This window comes from Buteo buteo, chromosome 3, assembly GCF_964188355.1.
Source record: "Buteo buteo chromosome 3, bButBut1.hap1.1, whole genome shotgun sequence".
Taxonomy (NCBI): domain Eukaryota; kingdom Metazoa; phylum Chordata; class Aves; order Accipitriformes; family Accipitridae; genus Buteo; species Buteo buteo.
The window spans coordinates 4,336,177-4,358,586 of NC_134173.1; the positions used below are offsets into that span (position 1 = coordinate 4,336,177).

General features: G+C 42.5%; 1 protein-coding gene across 4 annotated transcripts in view; it reads right to left on the reverse strand.

Moving 5' to 3' along the window:
• GALNT1 (polypeptide N-acetylgalactosaminyltransferase 1) overlaps positions 1-22,018 on the reverse strand; it is a 109,905-nt gene extending 87,887 nt beyond the window's left edge. For 3 of the 4 annotated variants that reach the window (XM_075022713.1, XM_075022710.1, XM_075022711.1), the window contains exon 1: positions 1,113-1,683. The gene's annotated coding sequence lies outside the window, so the exon portion shown is untranslated. Of the gene's footprint in view, positions 1-1,112; positions 1,684-22,002 lie in introns of those variants that run through there. The other variant, XM_075022712.1, reaches the window with a different exon arrangement.
• Between the last annotated feature and the right edge of the window lie 392 nt (positions 22,019-22,410).

The window sequence follows — 22,410 nt, forward strand, 5'->3', positions numbered from 1 at the left end:
AACGATGAAGCTGGCGCTAGAAAGCGAAATGCTTTCTCCAATATAAGCAATCCTTTGTATTTACAAGAAAAACGAGTTCTGTGGTGTTCTGAGCGTTCAGAGTAGCATGATCTCCACTGCCTTTGCAAAGGAGCGAAGTCGAGAGTAGCAGCGTACAGAAATACACGGTTACTTACATAGTTCTGGTTTGCACAGCTGCTGGCTATGTTCATTTACAGTTCATGTAGTGCCAACATCATTTATATAAACAGAAGAGGCTGTTTCACTCCTGTTCACCGCCATAAAAGTTATTTCTCTCAGCAGCTGCCGCACAAAAAACAGTTTCTATTTCAGTATCTCGCCCTGTAAGTTTACAGAGTGGCAGGTTCTAGAGACTGCTAAAACCAAGTAGGACCTGAGGAAACTTGTCCGTACTTAATAATAAACGGGGGGGGGGGGAAACAGGACGACAACCCAGACTTCTGCTTTCTCGGAGTGGAAGGAGGTAGTAACCCTCTGGTAACACGGGTAAAGTCACATGAAAACTAAGTTGCTCTAGGCAACTGCTTGGAACGAGAGCCGTGAGTTTTCCCCGACCCTCTTCAGCTTTATGAATTAAAAGGAAATAAAACAAGGCTGATCCGGCTTCCAGCAGATAAGTCTCAAATATGAGTCGGGCGTTACGCAATGAACATTACTAACCCACAGAACTGGACGTGACAGCGGTGCCGAGGCACAGCCGGGGATGCCGCCCCGGCCACCCCAACCCCTTCTTCCCCAGGCTCTCCCTCAGCCCCCCGGCCCCGAGCAGCCCCCGGACCCTCGGAAGAAGCAGCAGGACGTCCCCAGCCTTTCCTTATCCCCGGCAAGGAGCAACTTATCGGCGTGTGTGGCGTGTGTCCCCCCCCCCGGCTCCGCTTCTCCGTCCGCCCGGCGGGGAGGAAGCGGCGACGGGCCGAGGCGGCGTCTCTCCCGGGGAGGAGGGAGAAGCCCGGCGCTGCCTCAACTTGGCGCTTCCCTTTCCCCGACCGGGGAGTTCGAAGCGAAGGAAGGAGTAGGGGAAGGGGAAGAAGCGGGGGGGAGGGCGGGGGGGAGAAGCGGAACCCGAGCGGCTCCCGGAGCCCCGCACTCACCTCGGCCCTCTCTGTCGCGGCGGGCGGCCGTGGCGGGGAGGCAACGGGAGCCGCCGGCCCCGCCTGTCACCGGTCGCCCGGGGAGAAGAGTCCCGCAGGGTAAATCCTCCGGGCGGCGAGGAGGAGGACGAGGAGGAGGAGGAGGAGGAGGAGGAGGAGGAGGAGGACGAGCCGCGCACACCGCCCGCCGCCGCGGCGGCCGCTGCCTCGCACCGACTCTGAGGCGCGGCCGCCGTTGCCGTTGCGCAGCCGGGCGGCCGCTGCCGTTACAGCCTGCGGGGAACCGGCGCCTCGCTCCGCCGCCGGGGGAAGGAGCTCCGCGCCGCCGCCGCCACCGACACCGCCGCCGCCGCCGCCTCGGGGCCCCTTCTCTTCCTTTGCGGCTGCCGGCAGCCGCGCTCCGGGGCGCAGCGGCGCGGTCCCAGGGAGCTCCGCGGAGGAACCGCCGCCTCCCTCAGCGCCTCAGAACGCACCGCCGTTGCCGCATGCCCCGTCCTCCGTTGCCGCCGCCGGTTCCGCTCCTTCCCGCCCGAGCCCGCCTCAGCGCCGCGGCTCCATCACCGGCGGCAGCGCTGAGGGGAGGGGAGGGGAGGGGAGGGGGGAGAGGGGGCGGTACCCCCCGCGCCCCGCCCCCTGGGCGGAGCCGAAGCGCCTCGCCCCGCCCCGCCGCTCCCCCGGATGTTCCTGGCTGCGCGGCCCTGCGCCGCGGTGGGGACACGCGTGGGGTTCGCTTGCCGCGGAGGGGGGGGTCCTGCGGGTCGTGTAACCGCCTCTAGCACGGCGAGGGAAGGGTCTCGCAGTAAGGGAGGAGGTGCGGCGGTCTCCCGCGGGGCACCCCGCCGCCTGCTGCGCCCACGGTCGCGCGGGGGCCTGGTCCGTGGGGAGGCGTGGGGAAGAACTGCGTGACTCGGCCAGCCGCCCTTCCCGCCCTTTCTGGGGGTGGGGGGGCAATGGCGGTCCCCGGCTTCTTCACTAGGCCGCGGGGATGGCCGGCCTTGGCGTAGGTCACGTGCCGCCGGCGCGGACGGGACCCACGGACGGGACCCACGGACGGAGGACGCGTTGCGTCGGGTCGTTGGGCTGTGACAAACCTTCCCCCCCCCAGCCCCGAGCGAGGTCCCGCTGCGGCGTCGGAATGTTAGACGCGTGCCCCGTGACAGTGTTTGCGTGCTAAGGTTATTGAAAATTACTTCAAACCCCCCCGCCCCCAAGACCTGTTTTGACACTTGGATTCTCGGAAGTGTTTTATCTTTCCCCACTCATAAATTCGGCTTTTTAAAGTTTATAGATCAAAGTTGGTGTGCCCTCTTTAAAAAGTCTAACTAGCAAAGTTTCGGTGAAGGAAACCCTGGGTTTCCTCGACAAGTGAATCTGAAGTCTCTGAAATGATGTATAACTCTAAAGAGGTATTTGTTTACAGAACCCGAAACCCATGCTGTGCTCATTATAAACGTATTTAACAAGTTCCTTGGCAGAAACCCTATATTCTAAAGAGAATTTGAACAGGGAAAGGGAGAAAAAAAAAAAAAGAAGGTGTGCAGACAAAGTTAGGTGAGTGCCGAACACTGCCGTACTGATGCCCCACAATTTTGTGGGGAGTTTTGCTGGTGCTTCCATTCATTTCTCCCTTTAAAGATCTTTCTGTTCAGAGACTCGCTGGTTCTAGTCCTTTACCCAGCACACACTTGCAGCTGCCACTAGCCCTATGGTACTTTTATTTTGTCTGACCATAAGATTGATTTTTTTACTCTCTTTGCCACATAGACAGGTGCTACTTGCTCTTGCCTCCCTCCAAAGCAACCTTTTTAAAGGCACTTAGGTTTCCCAGCCATTCATGGGGGATACTTTTTTCCTCAGACAAAACCAGTGAGTTCAGAATCCTTCTCTGCCCCCCACAGATCCGTTGAGCACTTAGTTTGCCAGGTAGGGAGCATACAGCATCCTGTTTCTCCGAATGTTTTGATGCATGCACATTCTGACAGCCGTATACCTGCCTACTTTTGCAAGCGTTAAAGAAGATATTTCAGGCCCAGCCTCTTTAAGCAGGAGAGGACAGGCAGCAGCACGGCGGTTGCGCTTGGTCTCCATCTGCCTGTTCTCCCCTCCCTGGGGAGAGTCAAAAGTGGACGACGGATTTCTGAGGAGAGGAGACATCTAGCCAGGGTAAGCTGAGGATTAGACTAAAAGTGGCTTTGACTAATGTTGGCTGAAATAGTTTAAATAAAAAAAAATAATCTGAAAAATGCTTAAAATTCTAGTCAGGTGACAGAGTAAACGTACATGTAAAAATACCAAGGTAGCCAATGCATAAACAGTCGGACAAGGAGGCATTCTTCGCCCAGCGCAGGACTCGCGCATGTGTTCACCTTCCGTGAGCTGAATGGGATTCCTTGTGTGCTTAAACGACTTAAATGTTTGAGCTTTGCTGTACTGCTCAGCTGATACATTCATCAGGGACTGTGTACTACGACAGGCAGCTTCCCCGTGAGAGGTAATGCACACCACTGCAAGAACTATAGAGCTGCCTTCATTTAGCATTTACAGGCTGGGGATTGAATATGTGTGTGTTTATACACAGGCAGATAATATGAGAAGTATCAGGCTTTCCTATGCCAAAAATGTGTGTTTTCAATTTACGCTGAAAAGTTTTAGCAAGAAACATCTATTTTATACAGGCAGTTTACCGTATGCAAGCAGCTTAACACTTGTTCCTTTGTGATTGATGATCCCTCTGGTGGAATGTCTTTAGGACACCTCGATTATCTATTCTATTGCATTGCAACTGAGTCCAGGAAACTCACTTAGCAAAAATGGTATCAATTTCATGAGAAGAAGAAGCCAGCATGAGATGTCTAGATACAGCCAAAGACACTTTAAGAAGTGATATGAATTCACTAAACCATGTAGATAAAAAGATGTAATTTTGGAGTAAGTGTGCATTCAGAAATGTAGTCTATAATTTAAGGACTAAGTTTATGGCGTTTGTATTAAGAGAAGTATATTGAGATTCAGGTTTATGGATTGTGGAACACTACTAAGTCAGCTTTGTAAAATTATTATGGGAGGGATCTTTTCAAATACGTACATCTCCAAGTCATGAGAACAAATAAATAGATTTTAAAAATCTTTGTGATGGTTTGTAATTATAGTCAATGCCATCCTTCTGGTTTCATGAGACTCCCAAGTTACTCTAACATACATCCTGCAGGATGCCTGGAGGGGAGGGGGGAAAAAAAAAAAAAAGAAAAAAAAAAAGGACTTTTCTTGCTTTGGTTACATGTTTGTCCAAGCTATGCCACTCCTCTGATGTGCCCAGAACCCCACAAAAATGCCAGGTCTGGGGAAAACAGCTAGCACACTGCGGAGGGGAGCCCCCTGTGTCATCTGTGCGGCAGCAGGCACTAATGGGCGCAGTTGCCTGCGTAAGTCTCCGTCCTGTGTGGCTGCAGAGAGGTGAATTGACCAAAGCAAATGCTAAAGCTGCCAGGCTCAGGGCAGATGAGGAACTGAAGTTCAGGCTACCTCCAAGGTAAACAGGGGCACCAGGAGCCAGATCCCACAGAGAGGGCATGTGTAACCGTAATTCATGTCAGCAGCACGGCTTAGCGTCGTGAGGACGACAGCCAGGAGCAGCCTTGCCAAAGAATCCTCACAGAACCGGGATTAAAACGTTCCCCAGCTGAAGCAGGTCACTGTGTCAGCGTTTGGCAGTTTGCTACATCGGAACCTGAAGCAGCGGCATCCCATTTGAACTGAATGCAAACGAGCAGTACCTTAATGGAGGTCATTTTGCACTCATGCAGCGTTTAAATGGTGTTTTTAAAAGAAAACCTTAGAAATAAAAAGTATATTTACATGCCAGGTACAATCCGCTTTGTAAAAAGAAAGAAATATGTAAATACTGTCTTCGCGTCAACTTTGGGGAAGTGTTTGTCCCACCAGAGCTAATTGCCAATGAAGAAATTGGCGTTTATTGTTGAGGTTGTTACAAAGGGCATCATAAACTAACTTTATTATAGCAAATGTTGAACTGTATTTGCATTATTTCCATCGCATTATCTTTGTTTTACAAGCTGTCTGCAATAGCTGTTCTTGGAAGGTCTCCAACAAAGCATTCTCTTTGGGGCTACTAACTGCAAATAAGATTAAAGCTTAATATGTCTGGTAATCAGTTTTCTTTTAAAGAGTGCAATTTGATTTCTTATGGTCAGCTGGGATCCCACGTATCCTCCTCTCTTCTGATTTTCAACTTGCTGCTCTCAATAACCCAAAAAGGCAATTTGCCAACAGATGTCCTTTCACCGCTTTTTCTGAATTGAAGTGTCATCTGAGAGGTAGCCATACACAATTTGTACTCCAGAATGCAAGACTTCTGTCTATTAAATGCAACTTCTTTTTTTCCCTCCAGCCTGGGCAAGAACAAAGCGCTTTACATCCTCCATTTTTTCCGGTGACGTGCAATGAACGGAGGTGGGTAAAGCTCCTTTGCTCGGACCGAGCAAAGAGGAGCAGGTAATCACTGTACTCCTTCCCTATACCACTGATTTGCTCCAAGAGAGCCGCAGCTGTGCTGGGTGAATTTTTTCTTGATAACGATAAAAATACCCTTTGGGGCAAATGGCAAGTAAGAAAGAGAGAGCGTCACGAGAACTCGTCTGTCTTTCGGGAATCTCATCTCGCTTGCAAAGGTGGGAGGAGGGAACGGCTGGGATCTGTGCTGGTACCCCAGAGGGGAGGGTTGGCACCTTCTCGTCTCCCAGGTACAAGGGGTCCCAGCGCTCTCGCCTCCCGTGGGCGCTCCCTGAGCCCGTGAGTGTGCAGCTCTCGTCCGCTTTGCTGGGGAGGGTAAGAGGGAGAACGGGTCTCCTTCACCCTATTCCTTCCCCTGCACTCGACTGGAACTAGGACGCTGTCCTCTGTCTGAGGAGAAGGTTAAGGACAGAAAAACAGCGAGACTGGACCGGCGAAACTGGACTGGGTAAGCCTAACCCTACAGATATCACGTGAGTTTGACAACCTAATAATTATTGAATCATTTGGTACCACGCGCAGGCTGAATAGCAGCCACGTTGTGCTACTGCCATCTGTGCTGCAATATTGTACCACAGAAGGGTCAGGAGTTGCAGGAGACCATGAATCATTAAGGAAAGCGACTGATAAAAGAGAATGTTGTCGGCAACTCTTGCACTGTCTTTTTTTCTTCAATATTCCTAAAATTCATCTTGACTGATGCTACACTTTTCCTGTTGGGCCTACTGGAGCAAACCACTGGAGGCTAACATTTTCAGAGTGTTAGTTCCTCGTCGGGAGCTAGTTTCTCAAATTCCAGTTCTTATATTTTACTTCTCTTAACTCTGCTATTGAAAACAAACTTTAGGACAATATCAGAGCATATCGGTATATTCGTCAGTTTGGTTGTCAGAGGTCCAAGGTGACTTTAAACCAAGTTTGCCAAAGAAGGAGGTTGCTTCTAGATACAGACATATCAAAGAATGTAAACACCCGTTTTCAAAATGTTGTTAAAAGGTTTTGGCAGGTATGAAAGTACTTCCATTTCCATCTACATTAAACCTGGAGCATATTCATCATTCTTACACAGCCTGTTGTTATTCCATATGTCTAAATTTGTTTGGATACTTATTTCTAAGTTCTCTTACAGGAAAAAAGAAAAGTGCTGTGTTTCCGGGATATTTCTGTCACAGCAATGGCGTGTTTCAATATATTACAAAACACTTAATCCAGCGAGAATGTCCACAGCTACAAAATGTGGATGTTTAAACCACAAAAGAAAAAAAAAAAAACACGACAACTATTACACTTCTTTCAAATATACATGTGACCGAAAGGACCGAGGATTTATCATGAACAGCTCTAGCCTTTACAAAGTGAAAGTGACTGGTCCTATTCTGGAAGAAATATGAATGAGCTTTCTCCCAAGAAAAATAGAAGCAGCCTGAGGGCGACATAAAGGTGTAGTAAACCTGTAAAAGATGAAGTCTCTATTTTATTTTTACCAGAGTAGCTTTATGTTATGGATAAACAAAGACAAGATATAATTTTATGTAGCCATTTGAAAGTTCATAAGCCTGGTTAGGGCAACTTTTCTCAAGCAGTCTTAAAAACAACAGTAAAACTAGCAACTAATATGTTTGCCTGATATACTGTCTAACACCATTTGTTCTCCCTGCAGATGGGATCCCAGCGTTCCTATTTCAGCAGGATGTTTTTGTCACTGACTTAAAAACAATAAGTGATTAACACGAGAACAGATACTAAATGTTTTCACATAAAAGCCTGTCACAGATTTCTCACCCAAATGCTTCCATCTATCCTTCACTATTTACCATCCCTGTTAACACAGTGGGTCAGCGATCTAACTTTTTTTGCCAAATGTGAAACCAGGCAATTTTGTAGGGGATGCTGGAGGCCACGAGGAAAGCAATTGCTTGAAGGAGGACGTGCCTTCTGAAAAGGGACCGCAAAAGTGGCACCCGAGGGCTTCAACTTTGTACCTCGATAGCTTCTCCGATAAATAGGCTCTGTTTATCATAGACAGAAGAGCAAAGGAGTGGAAGCGGGCTTCCCACAGACAGGTCTGCAAAACGAAGGTACCGTCTGCTCCACACATCATAGATTAACCAGAATAAAAAGGCCAAATTCATCAGTGTAGAGATACGCTGCATCATTAAATTATGCCTTCAGTGACAACTGAATAGTCCATTTGCCTTCAGCAGGTTTCTAGTGGAGGCAACGATTGGAACTTAATAAACAGTTGTGTTAGAAAAGCGCTATTTGTTATATATATGGCTTGTGAAGCACAAGCAGCAGAAGAAAGCGGGAACATTTCTTTTTAGTTACAAGCGTCAGAAGAAATTACCGGCAGGTAAAGGAAGTGGAGTGACGTGATAAAAATACACTACTTAGCCCTCACTTTTCAGGTAGAACAAGTCCTTAATAAGTATTTGGTAGGATTTCCTATTAGTCTGGTGTTTCTACCCTAAAGTGTGTGTTGATTAGCATTCCAACACGTTATTTCCAGTCAAAGGACTCCACCCATAATCTAGATTACAGTTTTATTGCCCAATTAAGGTTTTAAAATGGCCAACACCCACTGCAATCCAATTTTTAAATTACATTTACATTTACCCAAATGACATTGCAAATGAGCTACGCCCGCAGGAATAGACAGTTTGGGTCAGAGCAAAGGTCTGTCTCTGTCTAGCTTTATATCCTCTGACACCCACAAAGTGCATACCCAGGAAAAGATTACAAGGGTGGCACCTCCCCAGCTTCCAGCTGAACTTGGGGTTAGTTTCTCTTTTCAATGCAAAGGTGATTTGCAGTTCACTCATTTTCTACAACTTGCTGAAGTCTGCAGAGGCCATAATCCTGAAGATCATCCTCAGCTAGGTCTCCCCTGAAGTAAGTGCTTAATTGAAATGTACTGGCAATACTTAATTGCCGCAGGTGAGCTTTGTAGACATGTGAGCTGCTGGCAAAAGCAAAAAGGCGGTATCACCTCTGTGTCTTAATTCAGTTTCTTCCTTATGATCTGGCCCACACCATAGGAATTCACATACTTTCCCTAGGGTTTTGATTTCTGGAATCAGTGGATGACGTGTGTGGGGTCAGATAATTTATCCAAATTATAAAGAGGCTTTTCTTTGAAACCAGTCAATAATCCATCACTCAGACTTCTTTGTTAACAATTTTCAAGTATTAGGAAATCATCTAACATTCTTACAGCTCCGTTCTTATTCTTAAATCCTTCTACCCCACAATCTCAAAGTATAAGCAAGTATAAAATGTTTTATTCAGGATACATTTGAGTAGTAAGGGCATTCTAACAGGTTTTCTTTTGTCTTGCTGTGTGGCAATGATCTTTGATGCTAGGACATACACTGCCTTCCTTCCAGGGTTGCACTGATTTTAGACAAGGTGGATAAAAATCACTCCATGTGGAGCTGTTTTAATGCTTACTGCCTGATTCCTAAATCTTGCACCAGAACCGAGCACACGGTGGCTGAGCACGAGCCCAGCATGGAGGGATTAGAGAAAAAAAACAATCCAGCGCCTCAAGGTAGTACTTGGCAGCTGCTGTTTCAGCCCTAGAGCTACAGCAGCTGCCAGAGCCAAAGCAGCGCTGCTTGGAATGGACAAAATAAGGCAGACCTGCCTGAACTGTTGATCTACTTCTCCCTCCCACCTTGGGGCTTGCCTGCATTTTTTAACTCCTCCTTTACGCAGCGCAAATAATTCTACCTGGAGAGTAATCTTATGGATGCAGGAGAAAGACGATGTTTTCATCCCTATTATGCAATACAGCCACAGAAACCTCCCCTCCCTTTCCCCCAGCCCCACCCAAATATTCTGTTTTTAAATGAAAAATAAGCCACATCACTATTTTTTGGATATATGCTCCGAAATCCTAGCACAGGTAGACAGTACAGAAAGATTACTTCATCAAACATAACAAGCACAGAGACTGTGCAAGCAATGAGCTATACACTTAGGAGGAGATGAGAAAAAGATGGTGCATATAGTCTAGAACCAGCACAGCAGCATTAAATTAATGTATTTAATTTTATAAGAATCTATTTTCATAGCTTTCACTTCCTCCAGTCTTTTCTAAAAAAAGGTTTCACTCTCCAGAGTGCCATTTTTGAGATGGTTTCCCATAATGCAAAAAGGAAAAGTCTACGAGCTTTCCAGTGTAAGCGAGCAGCAGATGTGTGTGAGTAGAGCTCAGTAAGTAGGTATTTCCAGAGAGCTTAGATAAAGTGCTTAATACAATGCCCAAATACCACAAGTCCCCGTGGGATCTTGAAGCTTGCTATGGAAAAGAGACAATGGAAGAAAGTCAAAGACAGCGCAGGAATGTGACGTTTCCTTTTCAAACCCTTCCAAAGTCTGAGAACCTTTCTGTGAACCTGCCAGGCTGATGAAGGCAACAGCAAGATGCAGCGCGTGGCAGTGGGCATGGAAGGTGATAGAGTACCTGCTCGGGGTTGTAAACTGCATTCCAGTTGCCCTGTACTAATTCTGGGGCTAATCGCTTCCATCAGCGTCAAGAGTAAGCACAATATCGTCATTTCCAAAATACTGTTTTCAAGTTGCACCTTTGCATCTAAACAAAGTCTTGCTTTTTGTCTACTCACCAGAACGTACGCCAGATCTGAGTAGTATTAAATATTGGGAACACCGGCACTTCGGTTAGCGCAAGTCTTAGGCGAGTGAAGGTGTTGTACATCCACCGCGTTTTTTTAACCCGAGGTTCTCACAGCTTTTGCTGATGCAACTGTCTGTCCCATTCCTGTTAGACAAAGAGCTACACTTACACCGAGGCCAGGAGAAACTAAACTTCACGTGACCCCGTAATGCAAGTAAGGTTACCCCTGCTTTTAGGGAGGCAAACTGGGGTCTTGCCTCAGGTTGCAAAGCAAGTCAATGACATAGTGCCAAAAGGATTCAAGGTCCTACCTCCCCTCCCATTCCTGTGCTCTTTTATTAAGTCATGCTCCTATTTACTTACACGCATCTCACTTTTCACTACAGCATATCACTGTTTAGCGTAGTTTTAACAGTATAACAGCCTTTATGATTTGAAATATCCTTCTTTGGATAAAGAGAAGGCTTCAGATAAGGAGAAAAGTGATTTCTTCGAAGATACACTCCTGTCTTGCAAAGTACGTGTTAAATCTCTCTAGCTAAAAGACTATTTATGGTCTGCACAGTTATTCTTTCTGGGTATGACATCATCCTTAGCACACACATAGCCCAGAACACAGTAAATTATTCTCCCAGAAAATTCCTTTCATTACTCTTAGATTGTTAAACATCACATAATGACAAATTGGTAACTGATAGCTGTTGTCTGAAATTGATTTGCATGCTTATTTCTTTTGTTACACACTGGGGTCCTTTACCTTTTGTGTCTACAACAGAACCAAAGATGTAAATATTTTAGGATCCAGGGAATAAATTATGCTAGACTATTTGCTTTTTTTCTAAACCTGTATTTATTTACTTTTTAAAACCGGTTTTTTATTTTGCAAACAATAATCATTCACACAGTTACACATCCTCTGGTATTACCTCAGCTGCAAAATACAATTTTCTACCCAACCTTTGAAGTGGGACTTCAGCCTTGCGTGCAGCCAACTTCTGCCCATAGCCACGCTCTCTGACTTTGCAAAGGAGTGACTTTTTGAGGCTAACACTGTTTTATTCGTTCAGTATCACTTCTCCAACTAGTTGAACAGTACTAGTATGATCTGAGGGCTCTGAAAAGCAAAAGGTTTAATCAGAGCCCCTCATTTGGTCTTTCGGAGTATTCTTCAGAAAGACAATGCAGGCTTAAAATTGATTTCTTGCAGGACCTCCGAGCGGCTGCTGTAAAGAATAAGGAGACGGCATTGATACGAGTCCCACGAGGAGAACCACTTTAACCTGAAGAACGCTGGCAGTCCCAAAAGCTGAATGGCGATGAAAGCAATTACCCGAAAACTGTTTTTGCTGTTGCCTTTTCTTCCCGACTTTTGGAGTTGTTTTTCTCTTGGTTCCAGCAGTAAAGCCAGCATCTGCAGTTTGCTGCTGTCTACTCAGCTAAGCAAGTGGCAAGTCTTGCACTTTTGTTATGGTGGCTCAGGCCCTTAATATGAACACTGCTGTCTGTAATGAATCAAATAACCTCCAGGGCATCTCTCTTGTATACGGCACAGTTATTTACTTCCATAAAACCCATGGTTTTTAGGCACGAAGTGCTGTGCTGCTGCTAACACCCAAACAGCGATGAACTCTTGGTCACATATTCAAACAGAGGAGGAAATGTCTCCCTTTCTAAATTTCTTCTAGCTATGCTGTCAATCAACCACAGTTTATATTTCTATTAAATAGGCAGATTTTCCTTCCCTCACGTGTCCAATGTATTTTTTTTGTTTGGGCTCTCTTAGTTGCTCACCTTGCTACATCCCAAACAACTAACCCTGATATTCTGAATGGCGCCTTTATTAGGATTGTTGTTCCTGAGGCACTTCCCTGGAAATTTGATTGAATTTTTAGATGAATACAGATACAGAGGTAAAGAAATGTACTAACCTGATTATTTTTCTATTTGAAAACTAGTTTTCCTGCTGTTCTAGACAGATGGAGAAGAAAAAGATGGTACTTAATGAGGTGGGACACATTGTACTTCTTGACAGCACTGCTGAGTGAGAATACCATTTTTTAACATGAAAACCAATGCAGTAGATAATGTGCCTTTCAAACAGTTTTAAAAAGAAAACCAATACACAAGTCGACTCATCTCACCTAATTTTCTCATAGCAATGACAGACTAGTTCGGTTTTATTGCCTACATTTGTATTTATTACTGCTCCCTCTTCCTCCCACTTCCTACCCCTTTCTTTTCTCAAGAGAGAAAATAAACAGATGCTAGCAGAGTAACCCTCAAGATAAAAATACCTAAGAAACCATGGACAATTTCCCATGAATACTTTCAAAGCATGCTGCTAAAGGAATACAGTCGTGCGTGTAAGCCTCATACTGAGCTCTGGTCAGTGTGGGACATTGTTTTACACCACCAGAACAGAAATGATGTTCTAACTAAATCAAAAAGCTTGCAAAGTTTACAAACTTACAAAGTTTAGAAATTCTCTGCTGGCAAGGTTAAATTACCCTCTGCTCTGAAACTGAAGATTGAAACCATCTGGGATGGGGATGGGGGGGGGGGGGGGAGAAAAAAAAAAGATGTGTCAATTATCTAAAATGAGCTTGTGCTTTACATTTAGCTTATTAATAAATATATAGTCAGACCACATCAATTCTACTGAGCAAATCCAGCCTGCAGGAAGCTTATTTTAGGCATGTGATTTGGGAAGCATGCAGAAGAGAAGGCTCATCCAGAGCTGGTGCAGACAGTTGGAAGAATGCTGTTAACTGGAATGGATTTCAGAGGACCCCAATGGGTAACAGTCGGATACCTTTGGCTGTCAGCATCGGAGTTAACGAAAGCTGTGGTTTTCTACACTTACTCCCAGCTCCATAGAAGCCAGAGTTGCCTTGACTATCAACGTTCATCAGCAGGTTGGAGTGTTTACCAACTGAGGTCTACAATCCTTCCCCTCTCGAAAATCCCAATGGCTGTAAGACTCTTTTTCCAATTAAGGCCAAATCAGAAGACCCCTGCAGCAGCACTCAAAAATGTAGCTTTTGAAATTTCACAAAGGCAACTCAGATTCTTCAAATGTAATTTTGGAATAATTCTAATTTAATTGTTGTCTTTCGCCTCAGAGTTTTTGTGCCCATGTGTTTGAATTAGCATTCTCAAGCCAAAACCTAAAAGCATTTTGCTGTAAGTAACAGTAGCTGTTAATGTAAAAGCTAATGGAGATTGTGCTTACCACTGAATAAGGCACAAAGGAAAATAAAAGCCCCAAAGAATTTACCATCTAAGGGCTCATTAAATTCAGTGGGACTACTGCCAAAATTAAATGAACACTTCTGGGCTAAGTATTTGTGAGATCAGTTTCATTTTGCAGACATAAGATACAAAATTGCCCCCCGAGACTGGGAGAATAATTCTGCATAACAGGAGGCATGTACTCGCTCTTACTATACTCAATGGCAAAACTTTAATGATAGTAGGAGAGCCCTCTGAAGTGCTTTTTACATACACTCACTCACACACACACTTCTATGTATGTATATAGAAGTTTTATCATTAAATATATATGTATGCCTGTCTGCGTATGTGACTTCCAGTTACATAAATAAATATTAAAATCTCTCTATATTTTTATAGATATTAAAAGCCAATCTATCACTGCTATATAGCATATATTATAATATGAGAATACGTAAGCTAACAAAGCAATGGGGCGGTTAGAAGACAGAAAGTCTTTCATACGGGTTGCAACTTCATTCTCATAAGACAGTAGAGGTCCCAGTTCCAATTTTAGAGTCATATAATCTTCCTGAGTATATGAAGTAACTCCTCTTTCCGGAGGAATCCTAGCTCCTGCTATGGTCAATGGAGAGTTTTCCTCTGCTTCCCAGAGGAATCAGCCCAGGGCTTGCTTCATCCGAACAGAAATCATTCAGAAAAGACTATGGAGTCCCTGCCGATGCAGGAATTGCGTCTTGTAGTTACATATTTTAAAGCACTGGATAATTCATAATCACCAAAGGAAAAAAAACCAAACCAAACAAAACAAAAAAAACAGCCACACCCAACCAAACCTAGTTCTTATATGGATTGTTTCAGGTGTAGCAAAATTCCCTCTTTCCAACCTATGGTACAATTTTAAACAATCAGAGTTTTATGGAAGTGGGAAACCGGATATTGACCACTGCTTTGGGATTATCTGGCAAGATATAAGGAATTAAACCTAAAATTTACAAGGGATTATGATCTGCAGGAAAAACCCTACATCTCACCATGCTGTTCAAACTAGTTTCTGATACTGAGTTCCTACCAGGTTGGCCTTTTCGTTTGTTTTAACACTAAATTGGGATTTATGCAAACATTCCTGAAATAGGATGAACTTATTATATCTTTTTAAGTAGGAGACTGAAAACTGCCTACACGCCTACGAGATCATCATTGCTCCATCAGTTACAATTACATCCCATATTGCTCTCATTTAATCAAAAGCCAATCTTCTTAAGTTATTAAAAAGAACTGGCTTCTTGACATTAGCTAATACCAACATTAAACAAACAAACAAACAAAAGAATAGCTCATCCAAAAATTAAGGCAAGTGTGAAAAGGAAAAAAATATTTTAATATAATTGGAGTAGACTCCTTTCTCCAAGAAATAAAAAGAAACTATTGGCAATTTTCAACAAGCATTGGCAGAATGCACATTAAGAAAATCACTTACAATTTCATCATGGTAAAAGTAAGATAGCATCAATATTTTAGATTTTGTAACATCTGTTTACAGTCAAGATTTTTTTTCTGAAGTACTATAAATTGGCAATTGTTTATCTACAGTAATGGACTCAATTACTGCTTCCCCAGATTATGCAATGAGCATATTCAGTAACTGAGATAATTAAGCAATAAACATATACTTTGAGATACAGCAAAGCCTTGCCAGCATTAATTCTGCCAAATCAGAAGAGATGCACACATTGCAATGTCATTTATTTGCACTTCATTTTTCAGTACTTTGTCCTTCACTGTTCACTTCTGTAATGCTAATGTACTACTGCTTTGAAAATAATTAAAATTATGGTCTGACCACATGCAGTTCGAAGAAATTAGTGCGTGACCTTCAACACTACACAGAAACACATACATGCCAGATAACAAGGTTATGCAGCATTAGAGAAACCACTACATGCAGACTTACACACATTCTAAATGTCAATATGCTAACCAAAATTTTGAAAGACAGATTTTGATTGCACAAAGATGCATACACTAGAGGCTTATATTACAGAGATATAATTTTTAAAAAAGTCTCCCTCAAAATCTCAATTCAACCACCATCGTTTGTCCCCAGCCTTTAAATCTGTCTGGAATATTCTTTATTTCCATTAATTTTTCTCACTTCTTTTTTTTTTGTAGGCCCAACCCTTAAGTTGCTGATGGTTGTATTTGAAGGCCTAAAACCTCCTTAACTTTACTAAATCCATGGGAGAACAAAAATGCTTCACACCATCAAACTTGCAGTACCTAACATCTCTTAGAACTCACTAATTGGGAGAGACAGAATGTCACTGCAGATTAACGCACCTTCTTTCTCTTTGAGCACCTGAGTTGAATCTAATCTGCACAAAAGTGACTAAAAATCAATCTAATCTGACAGTGGTGAAATTATTAGGTATAATTATATGCATTCTCAGATCTTTAGCTGGAGAAGACAGATTCCTTGGAACCTTTCAAGAGAGGAATTTGAATGATAGTTGCAGGGTTTTTTTAAATTCAAAATCATGCAGAAAACATTTGCTTTCAATCATAAAAGATGAAAGGTGATCAAGACAATATCTTCTATTCATATCAGCCCTTAATATTTGCTACAGGAAACAACACACCCCCACGCCAGAAGCGTGTTGGAGGAAGGAAGGAATTGGGGGAAGGGAAAAACCTTGAAAAGTATTCAGATGCACCATTTTTAATTACTCGAAAACGTGCATTACATTTTTAATGACGGGCTCCTCTCCATTAAAGGAGCAGAGATCTTAGCTTGCTCATACAATGAAATAATTAGCAAAAATTCCTCATTTGCAAAGGGCTGTATATATCTGTCTAATGCAAGCAAGTAAACTCAGCCCTTTCGCCAAACTCCGAGCAACGGATGTGACCAGGAGAGCATAACCCTGACTTGAAGCGACTTTTTCTTTTTCCTCTCACTCAAGTTTGCTGAGCCATATTCAACTACAAACTAGGAAATAAAAAAGACACTATGACAGGCTGACACACCTATTTTTTGTCAATAATCTCAGCAATAACAGAATATTAAAAAGTGCTGAAAAAAAATCTAGTTTGTTTATATACTAATCATGCCTATTGAAAAGATTCAAATGGACTTGCAAATTTTTTACTGTATAACATGACAGACTCAACAGCACACAGTTAACAATGTTCTTCATCAAAATCTTTCTTCAAGCGGTAAAATGCATCCATTTATAATTCCAGTATTCCAAAAATGAAGACACAGATGATGAAATCATTGTATTCTGAGCATTAAAAAGCACAGCAAGTCTATGCGTTAGAACTAGGAATGTAATAGCGTGACTTAACTAACAAATTTGTATTTGGTGAAAAGAATAGTTTCTCTTTTACACGAGAATCACATTGTTTGCTACTACTGTTGTATTTTTATGCCCGCAAGCACATGGACAGTGGAAATCCAGTTGATACAACCTCTCTGGATTTCCAGAAGGCTTAAGGAACCCAAGCACCTACCGGGAAAAAAAAAAAAAAAAAAGAAAGAAAAAAAAAAAAAAAGAAAGAAAAAAAAAAAAGAAGGTTCTTGCACAGACAGAGAACTTGTCAAAAAATAGAATATAATCACCTAAAAGAGTTAAGGAAGTAAATAGTCCTCACAGAGATCTGTCCTAGGACTTGTGTTACTCACTGTACTTATAAGCAAGCTAGAAAAGGGGTGTAGCAAGGTGGCAAAAGAAGTTGCTAATGCTACTTCATTATTTAGGGTAGTGAAGGTGAGGGCTCATAATAAAGAACTACATACAGACCTTATGTGACTTAGTAATTAGGCAATAAACCAGCACAGGAAATTCAATATAGATAAACATAAAAAGATACACAGGAGAATAAAGCTGTCCAAATTTCAAATACACAGTGAGTCGACCAGTATTACTCCGGAAGAGAGACCTTGAGGTCAGGACAGACAGCTTATGGAAACATAAGCTTAGGGTTCAACAACAATCAAAAAAAGAAAATCACTTATTCGAAAAGGAATTGAGAATAAAACAGAACATCTCTTTGCTACCTATAGAGAACCTGCATCTTAAATACTGTATGCAGTTTTTTCTCTCCATCTGAAAGGTTGTAGAGCTGAAGATGTTCCAAACAAGGCAACAAGGAGAATCCAAGCATCCTCTTCCATATAAGAAATAGCTAAGTAAGCTAGAACTCTTGATTCTAGAAACAGAAATGTTTAAGACTGAATAAGGTCAAGGTCTATAAAGTCTTTAGTGGCAATGGAGAGGGTGGGTGTTTAATGTTTCTTCAAAAAACAAGAGCCAAAAAGCACCAAATGAAGCTAGAAGAGAATCAGGTTAAAAACCAAGAGAAAGAGGTGGGTCTTCACACACGTGATTCAGCAGCAAGTAGTTCTGGTTGTGGGATACCATGAACACTAGCAGCTCAGGCTTGTTCAAGCTGCACCGGACAAATTCATAGAACTGGAATTTACCAAGAGCTACTAAATAGACAGAAACCATCTACAGAACAAGTATCGTCCTGTGCAGTTTCCCCGTTTGTACAGTCTTCCCTGCACATTTGCTTTCAGCTCCCACTGAGGATGGTGTACTGGGTTAAACAGTCTGACCCCATACAGCCAGCCTCACATTCTCACTTCTCTGTGTGAAAGCACATGCCTTTTACGAATAATGATGGAATTGACAGAATCAGAGAACACAGAACTGGAAAAATTCTTGAGAGGTCATCTAATCTACTCTCCTGTCTCTTGGTAGAATCAGTTGTGTGTGACTTTTTGTGGCAGATGTCTAACCTGTTTTTCAAAAACCTTCAAAAGCAAGCTATTCTAGTGCAAAGCTGGCCTTCTCTGAAAAAAGCTCTTTGTAATATAACCTGAATCTTCCTTGCTGCAAAGTTAATCCCTTTATTTCTTCATTGTTACAGATACAGAGATGGTCCCTCCCGCCTTGCATATGCCTTTCATATCCTTGGACTCATCTACCAAAACCTAGAAAGAAAACCCAAGCCCTCTCAAATTGTAGTCAACTAATCATTGAAAGAAAAAAGACAAACACCAACCCCCAAATACCAAAATTCTTCTACATATTACCCACTTGAGCGCATCACAGAAAGTAACAAAACAGATTCTTCTAGTAGGATCATTACTAGCACACACACAAAAAAAAACCACGTGTGGAGTATGGTTAGTGTATAAAGAATGGCCTATATTGCTCGGTAAATTGAGTCCATCTACAATGGGCACAGAGAACAGTTCTTCCTTTTCTGCAGAAATCTCCTCCAGCCCCCTTCTCCTCCTTATGACACACATGTAACCCAAATTCTCAATCGCTCTTCACAGATGACGCTTCCTAGACCTCAGAGCATCCTCTTATTCTCTTCAAGAAAGACAAGAAAGATTTGGAGAGAGTCCAGAAGTGTAATGCCCAAAGCTAGACATAGCATTCAAATTGAGCTTAACCAAAGCTTTGACAAGTTAAAGGATTACAGCGTGTGCCTTGCAGGCTTCCTGCCTGTGTGACGTGTACGTTTCAAGGCGCACGCTGCAATACCGCTGATTCACACCCAGCTCATAATTCACCCAGGCTCTGCGACGCCTTCTACTGCAACTGTTATCTACTCATTTTGACCCCAGCCTGTGACTTAATGTAGTTCCAATTGTTTTCAGGTTTCTCTCTCTTGTAGAACACTTTTTATTCAACAAGAGATGATCTTTTTTAGAAACATCACAAAAATTACACTGATGCTGAGCAGTATCGATTTGCTTCTCTTGGTCACCTCACATGGACTCTAGGGATTTCCCAGGATCAGCAGACAAGGCTCTTAAAAATCACTGGCTGTAGAAATAAAGTATGAATTTGTGTTTGTCTGTGGTGGTTTATTTATACACATTTTTTTTAAAAAAACACAAACAAACAAACCTTTTCTCTATATTCTAATCTTATGCTCCAACTACAGTCTCCTCTTGGCTTGGTATCATCTGCAAATTTAGTCAGTTGTTTGGATTTTTTTTTTGTCTATCCCATCATCTGGTTTGCACAGTAGCAACTCAGCAGAGCAGAGACCTTGGCTAAGACCCTGGGTGGAGTCTGACTAGCTCAGCACCCACCGGAGTAGTTTATCTAGTACTTGAATTCCTAGTTTGCATTTAAAAAAAAAAAAAAAGTGCGACTGACAAATAACCACCAAAGTCAAGATGTTATCAAGCAGATGACACGTATTGGTTGCACTCTGCATCTTCATCTTTTGGGTTTTTTTGCATCAAGAAAATAATAGTGAGCAAAGCAGATAACATTCACAGATGGCCCACTAACACTTAGAGATACTGTTGGCAGTATTAACTTACTCAAATTTATATCCTAATTGCAATAAAAATATCACAGCCTTAATCTACAGGCAAATGCAAAATTACTATAGAACTAAAAGTGCTATAGCACTAGAAGACTTGTTCTAACAAGCAGAGATGCATGAGCTAATAATCCCTGTGAGCAATTTATTCAGTGACTTCAACCCCTGTTCTGTTAATGAATTCAATGGGACATTTTTATTTCTGTGAATTTATTCTTTATTTAGAATTATTAATAAATTAATTATATGACCATGCTCAGTCTCCAGATTGCTTGCAAACTATTTCCCAGCCCACCAAGATCTTATCTTCATAAATCAGATTACTTACTCAGCTAATCCACATTTTTTTCAGTCTACAAATCTACAGCATTTTCAAGGTGGTTACTGCATTAAAGATTATGCAAATGAGTACCATGACATTTTTATCTTTCTCAGCTGAGCATTTCAGAAATCAAGAACTTGTTCACATGAATAACTGCAGAAAACATTCATCAGAATCTGAATGCAAACTAAATAAGGAAATTCTTAACCCATTTTCTTTTTCAAAAAGATAAGATTAAATCTAATATGATAAATTAATTCATAAATCTTCTGAGACAGTGGGTAAATATGTTAAGTATGGCATAATAAATAATTATCCAGGATATAGAGAATACAGGGTTCCATTAACTGCACAGTGGCCAGTTTCTTTCTTTCACAGTGTATGCAAACAGAATAATGTTTAAAATCAAAGTCAAATACTACGTGTCAATTTTTTTTCCAGTGTAGAACTCTATTTTACCATAGTGAAATCTGCATTTAACATAACCTTTTGGGTTAGATTTCTCTTGCCTACACAGTATTTTGGTTAAACCTTCCAGACACAGCATGCATACAATTTTTGGTCAGAAGTCCACACAACACTGATAAATGGCAAGTGTGCTGTCAACATAACTTTACTGAGTTAGTAGCAAAAAATTCAAATAAAGTACAACTAAACTGCAAACAGAACAGCACTTTGACTCTTCTCCTACTGCTCATTTCTGATGTGTCAAATGCATCACATTTTAAAATAAACTTCGAGAAGGAGAGGCTACTAAGAAAATGGCACAAAAGGCATTTCTAAAGACCCTGCCTCTCTTTTTGTGTTACTAAGAACATAGAAATGGCTTTTTCAAAACTTCTAACAGGAAGATTGCATTGCAAGTTAGATATTTGATGTGTGCAGTAAAAAGGCCTTTAATATTACAAAAGTAGTCTCCTTAATCCAAAGTTCAAATACCTATTTTAAAGGCATTCGGCATTATATTTAAACAAAGCTAGTGCAGTGCCTGCAGCTGCAAATTGCAGGGAACAAATGCAAATCACAAGAGTTCACACTGCAGGCTCTGAAAAGTCATCAAAGCCTCCAAGTACTTTTAAAGAATAATGTACAAAATGCCACCAGACCTCACAAGCTACCCTGCAGGAAACCATTGCTTTTTACCTGATAGAGCGGTGAAGCTAAGAACTTCAATCCTTTCTTTTTCCAGAGCCTCTATAAAAATGCAAATGACACCCAGTAGACACATACACAACTAAAAAGAAAGAAGAAAAAAAAAGCTGCTTTTTTTTTTTTTTAAGTAAAACGTAAGTCTTTTTAAAGAGTTACAAACTTACAAATTATAGCACAAATTGCATCTGTGCAATGCTGCTGAAGATGGATAAATTAACAGGAAAGTTGTCTGTATTGCCAGGAAATTGTAATGGTACAAATTACTATGTAACCATCGCTAGGAGATACTTCTCAACTGCCACAACTTCCTACATTGAGTTCAACCTGTCATCTAGTTAAAAAGTTATCCTCACTTTGTACATATGAAAAAAATGCAGAAAGAGGTTATGTAAGAATTTTAAAACCTTCATTTTAATTCTGTGGTATACAAAGGGATTATGCATATTCTTGCGCACCATTTTAGACACCTAATAATCCTATAAACTGCAATATGGCCAATGACTGAAGCCACAGAAAATGTCATTTTTAACCTGCCCATTTTTCTGGTAGTACAGAAGTAAGAATAGTAGGAATATTAAAAGCTAAACAGCCAAGTGGGATGTAAATTAGATACTGAGAGAGATTTAACGACAAAGCTTGGAACAGAATAAACTCACAGTCGCAGAGACTGGCCTTTTCCTTCTGATGGAGCAGAAGAGTACCCATGCATTTGGTCCGAAAGCATCCAAGGCGTTTGCTCGCACACAGCCTGGACGTGGCAGTCGGAGGCCGTCCCACCACAGCCAGCCACTCCGCTGGGCCAGTTCACCAGTACCGGTAGGAAGGGAGCTGGCACAACTCTCGACTCGCTAGGAAGCCACTCCTGGGGCTGGGGCAGGGAGCAGATCTGACAAAGCGTGTGCTGCCCCAACCGTTTCTGCCTGTGGATCTTCTCCATCAGCTGTCCCTGCACTTCCACATAGACATCACTGACGTTCATGACGGTAGGCCATCCTCCTCCATTTCAGGTCGGTCCTTGCTGTCCCGGCGGCTGATGTCACACCTCGCAGCCCACAGCAGAGCCA